Source organism: Bombina bombina, unplaced genomic scaffold (assembly GCF_027579735.1).
Source record: "Bombina bombina isolate aBomBom1 unplaced genomic scaffold, aBomBom1.pri scaffold_1332, whole genome shotgun sequence".
Lineage (NCBI taxonomy): Eukaryota > Metazoa > Chordata > Amphibia > Anura > Bombinatoridae > Bombina > Bombina bombina.
This window is the reverse complement of record NW_026511824.1, coordinates 34642-40811: the sequence shown is the minus strand read 5'-3', so window position 1 is coordinate 40811 and position 6170 is coordinate 34642. Positions and strand designations below refer to the sequence as shown.

Below are 6170 nucleotides of genomic sequence, written 5' to 3'. Positions count from 1 at the left end.
TTAATCAAGCCCTTAATTACACTCTAGCAGGTAAAATGGAGAACAAAAAATCATAGTACACAGTATTCTTTAAAAGTGGATCTTGTGTCATGCACTGAAATGATTATGAGACTGCTGCTGCTTCCGTGATTATAATGAAGAGCGACTCTCAGCTCAGGGCTATGACGATGGGCAGGCACAAAAACCTTTATGAATTCCGCAGTTTCCAAGTTATAATGTTTGTGAAAAGGTGAATATTCTCACTCAATATACTAAAGTAATCAAACATATCTTTGAAAATTATGTTTTAATATACATTTAGATTATATCAGAGACAATACATTAATTATAACTGAATTTTCAGTTTAATACAATAAATACAATTTAAAGGACACATTTTAATTTCCGTCTCAGTGCTGACTTTACATCTTTATTTTTCCAACTGTATATTAATGGTTTAGAATGGGCACAGTAGCTGTGTTCAAGAGAGAGAAAAGCTTATTGGAATCCAGAGTGTCAGTGGCATTTGGTGTAAGATATTGGATAGTAAGAGTTGTGTAGAGAATGATGACAACCGTAAGGTGTGAGGAGCACGTGTAGAAAGCTTTACGTCGTCCGGTTTTGGAATTGATTCTCAAGATAGTGATGATGATAAAAATGTAGGAGATTAATGTTAGGAAAAAGGGAGAAAATATAGTAGCAAACATTCCTTCTGTGAATATTAATGACTTTAAAGCCGAAATGTCACTGCAAGCTATGTTCAGAATTGGCACAATGTCACAGTAGAAGTGGTTGATTACATTGGATCGATAACAAGACACACGTGTCAGTAAGATAACATAAGGTATGAATTCTATGAAACCCAACAGCCAACATACTGAGGCCAATAGTGTGCAGACTCTATAATTCATGATGATGATAACGTAAAGGATTATATATGGCAACATAGCGATCGTAACTCATAGCAGCCAGTATCAACAATTGATCAGCTGCCAATGACGCAAAAGAATAAAATTGACCAATACAAGCTGGGAATGAAATGGAGTTATCACTTGATATAAAGTTGGTAAGTGTCTTATGTAGAGCGACAGTAGATGCAGACATGTCAAGAAGAGACAGGTTCCCTAGAAAGAAATACATTGGAGTATGTAGCTTAGAATCTGTGTAAATGAGTAGAACAATGGTCGAATTCCCACTAATAATGATAAGATATAGAAGCAGCACAAGCAGGAAGATTGGAGTCTGCATATTGGGTGCATCTGAAATTCCCTTAATAACGAAATACTTCACAACTGTAAGATTTGTCTGCTCCATCTGCTCAGATTTATCTGGATTATAAAACACAAAAAATCTTATTATAACTTATCTCTATGTAGATGTACTTCTTAAATAACTAGTTATATCCTAAATTGCTTCCAAGTTAACACTAGCATTTGTAAATTTACTGGACACTTGGGGCTAGATTACGAATGGCGCACTATTTATTGCTCTTTTGCTCGAGCCTTAACTCAGCTAGAAGTAAGCTCTTTTGGTGCGTCGAGTCTAAACATGTATATTTATTTAAATATTTATATGTTTCACTGTACTTCCCTTAGAAAATAATGTCTTTTTTATTGTAAATACATAACCACATATGTATGTAATACTCAAGCATGTCTTGCACAAAACTGGTGTAATAGACCTTTTTCATAGCAGTCATTTCACATGAAATAGTAGCACAAATACAGGTGTCAGCAATGACATTAATTAGGGTTCCATTCCATTTTGGGTTTACGAGAGCCAGGTTCCTGCTTTTGCTCAAGTATAAGGGGAGGTTACACTGAATACTTGGCACTTTAGCCTATAGAAACTGTGTTTTTTTAATACTGCATACAAATATCATGTATTTTCTGGTTGTATTCTAATAAAGATTGAGAAATATTTATATATGGTCATTATACCATTGCTAAAACAACAAATCTAATGGTGGCCTAAGACTTTTGCACAGTACTGTATATTATATATATATATATATATCTTATATACACCTGTACATACAAATCTGCACTCACACACACCACACACATATATATATAAATATATACTGTGTGTATATATATATATATATATATATATACATTTGAGCCCTTCCCTGTGAAGTACCTTGTCATATAGCATATCCCAATAGTGCTCCACTACGGGCACACAATAAATAAGCAGCTATTACAAGTTGATCAGATTTCTGGTTAGGTTTAAAAATGTGCTCCAATTGCCCCAAAAATATAGCGTAGAGTTTGTTTTTAAAATAAAAAACAATGAGCATCTATATTTTTTTTTTTTTTTTTTATAATAACAGCATGGGGGCGGAGCCAACAGCCACATCGAGCGGTCGCATAAGGCAGGAGCTCTCTCCTCCATAACCCACTAAAAAAAATATTATTTCTCCTTCTTTTAGAAATTATTTTACAGTTTACACCCTCTCCAGATCCCCTTTATCCCACAATAGATAATTTGCCCACCTACATAGCCTTATTGGTGAACATATAACTCCATCAAACTACCTTACAGCTACCTGCTCTGACAGCGGGACAGCTCATCCGGAGCAACAAACAAGCCCTCCTGACTTGCTACTGTTTAGGAGCCCACCCGACACCATTTGTTAGTCCTCGGGGCAGGTCCGGTGTAGCCTCTCTCATTGAGACAGATCCTGTCAACTTTAATAGCCGCCACACGACAAGGAGCCATCCGCAATCTCTTACAGCACACCCATCCATATTAGAAGCCTCCTGTCACTCACTCGGGCTGAGATCGCCATCCCGCGATCTGTGGAGAAGTCTGAGGCAAGCGGTCTACAAGGAGCCATCGGGGTTCGGAGCAGACACTTTCGGCGCCAACAGTCGCCATTTTGAGGCCTTCTCTGTGACGGAGCTTAGGAGATTCTTCTGACACGGAGGTCCAATGCATGAAGGGGTAAGCACTACTAAGGCACCACAATATCATAACCTATCCAGGACATTACAAATACCCCACATCCCATCTCTCATAAATCTTGGGGAACTTGTATTTGAAAGGAATGGGGGCATGCTGAGGGAAGATAACAGCATAAAAATACAAGGGAGTAAGAGAGAAGAGGAAAACACGCAAATAAGAAAGGGGAAAAGTGAGCACAAAAGTAAAAGCAAAATAGGGAGAACATAAGAACTTAGAAGTTTACGGTGGCAGTATAACTCCAAAAGGTTTACACTATACAAAGGACCCAGCAGGACACTTACAGCCGCTAACACACTATTCTTGCCCTTTTCCCAAGAGGCAGATTATGCTCAACTATACTCCTACTCAACTACTCTAACAGGGGTATATGACTCACTCCTAATCTGCCTATACTGAGGAGCCTGCCGCCTGGGTTTTGCATAGCTCCAATCCTGAATATATTTCTACAACTAATGCTTTGAGCCTCCACAGCATAACATTTACTTATTGGAGATCCCTCTCCCCCTTTCTCGCAGCCCCTGCGGCCTGCGAGTCATACCCATTCTCCTTTTCCCGACTTCGCTCAGTGGTGGCACATTCACCGAGAAGGGTTTCTGTACGGCGCCTCACGTCCCAGAATACTCACACAGTGTGCTTGACCCATAAGTATTCCTTAAGTGTCATAACCTCAGTAGTTGAAACTTGACAATATCAGCTCCCACTCCGGTCCGACTATTCTTCCCTAACAGGCAGAAGATAATGATGGACTAGGGTCCGTAAGGTAGAGGCGCTGGCTTGACTCCCCAGTTTCCAACTCTAACAGGAAGGTAATTTTACTCACTCTACTTAATTCTGAAGATACTGAGAGACATTCTCCTAAATATGGCACATGCTGGGAAGAGAAATCAAAACATCATGAGCTCCCCAAAAGGACTCTGACAGATCATTTTAATAGCAAAAACACCTCTGATCCTGACCTCTTGGAAGAGGACTCCAGAGATTCTTCTGTTTTCAACGCTAGAAATTCAAGACCAGATAACCCTTGTAAAGATAGGGCTGCACTCTCGCAATCTACTTTCCTAGACACCATCAAAACACTATCTGACAAGATGGATACTCATTATACATCCTTATGGCAAGACCTTCGTCAGTCTGTCAGCGAACTCAAACGCGACATTTCCTCATTAGGAGAACAAACAGAGACACTTGAAAGGAAACATGAAGATCTAGCAACTGATCACTCCAACCTACTCTCCTACTCACAGAATTTCGCAGAGCAAATCTCTGACTTGGAGGCCAAGTTGGCGGATTTGGAAGACAGATACCGCCGAAACAATCTTTGGATTAGGGGAATCTCCGAAGAGGTATCCTCAGCTGACCCACTTGATTATCTGGCCACCCTTTTTAGAGATCTCTTGGGCACAGTTACAGATCAAGACCTCTTAATCGACAGAGCACATAGGGCAGTACAGCCGCGTACTTCCTCTACTGACACCCCGAGAGATGTCATTGTATGTCTTCACTTCTATACAACAAAGGAAAAAATTCTAATAGCATCTTTCAACAACAAACCACTTAAAGAACCATATCACAAGTTACAAATCTTTCCAGACCTGTCCCTTCACACACTAGCTAAATGGAGAACATTCCAGCAGTTTACACAGGCTCTGAGACATCATAAATTAAATTATAGATGGTGGTTCCCGGTGAAGATCTTCCTGCAGCATGACGATCAGTCATATGTAATATCATCTCCAGAACAAGGTCTGAAACTTCTCCATACCCTAAATCTAACCGCCCCTTCAGACCCTATTACTAGACGCCGAGAGAAACCCAAAGAGCTTAATTTGGCAGCCCCGAACTGGCATCCTCCAAATGCTTCGCCCCCCCATCAGGACGAAGTATAACATAGATCACAGCTCATTGCTCAGAACCTCCTAGAAGGTCGCACCCTTGGAACTCTCCACACCCTAGAACAGGATCACCAGCCCCGCATAGGGACCGTGCTGAGCACACATATGGGTACATATCTTACTCTTAATCCGCTCTTTAATCACTGGTCCCAATGCCGAAGACACCCCTCCCCAGAAGAACCTCATCAAGGTTAGCCCTGAGCTCACATACGGGTACACCCCTTACCCTCTCTCAGCTCTCGGCTCCCTCCCCCCTCCCCTTATCCCTTACACTTTATATATATATATATGTTGATTTGCTGATGCTATTTATCTTTGTTGCTCATCTGAAGATGCACTTTTATTTCCTTAGTTAATTGTGATAGTAGACTAGTACATTAGATATCGCACAGACTTAAATTACAGAACATTGAGAAGATACCTCTAGAGAACTTTTGCATACTCAAGTCTGTAGCCATAAGTTTCAAAATGTCATGCTATGTTTAGTTAACCTTGGTTTTATATTGTTAACTTGATTTTGCAGATGTTTTGCTTGTCTTTCTTCTCCTATTGAGACTACCAAGCAGTAACCTGTTCACTCAATTCCTTAATTGGGACTCCCAGGGTCCTGATCTAATCCTTTTGAGAACAAATCCCTTCTGGCCCTAGGACGACTTCTTTCACATACAGGAGCTCTGGCCCGCCTAGAGTCATCCCTGGGTCCCATCCTCCACACTAACCTACCCCCCATGTGGTTACATTAGTAACAGCACAAAACTCTGTTTCTGTCAATGTCCAACTCCCCTTCTCAATGCTTGAATGGGAACACCACACATATGCCCATACTATGCTGTTCCTCCTACCAACCTTCTTAGAATCTTTAAATCCCTTAGCTTACTACACCACTCACTTCACCCAACAAAACTGGGGTGTGACTCTTGCCGAGCGCCTCTCCCTTCTTCCCTCTCTTGCTTCTGATCTTTTTCCACACCTCCGCACGCCCTTACCCCTGATTCTGATTTAAATTTAAATTTAAACCTCATAATTACCCTCCTGCCAGACCGCTCAAATCTATACTATAACGTTTAGCCTGTTACAGACTAATACATACTACTCCTCCACCCCCCTCCCTGTTTTTCCCTTCCCTAATCAAAGCTGCTCTTGACCGCTGACTACCTAATACCCTTTAAAATATATACAACTTAGTTATGCCTCATTACCACTAGAATTCTCTCTTTGAACAGTTCTTTTCAGACCATACTCATCATAAGCTAGCGACCCAAGAGAGATCCTCCCTCCCCCATACCTTTTCCCCTACCTTATTCTTCCCTCTTTCTTTCAGTAGATTAT

At 40.8% G+C, this 6170-nt stretch overlaps 1 pseudogene; it reads right to left on the bottom strand.

Annotated features, from left to right (window-relative positions):
- Positions 1 to 363: 363 nt before the first annotated feature.
- LOC128643965 (olfactory receptor 6C1-like) lies at positions 364 to 1293 on the bottom strand (annotated as a pseudogene).
- Between the last annotated feature and the right edge of the window lie 4877 nt (positions 1294 to 6170).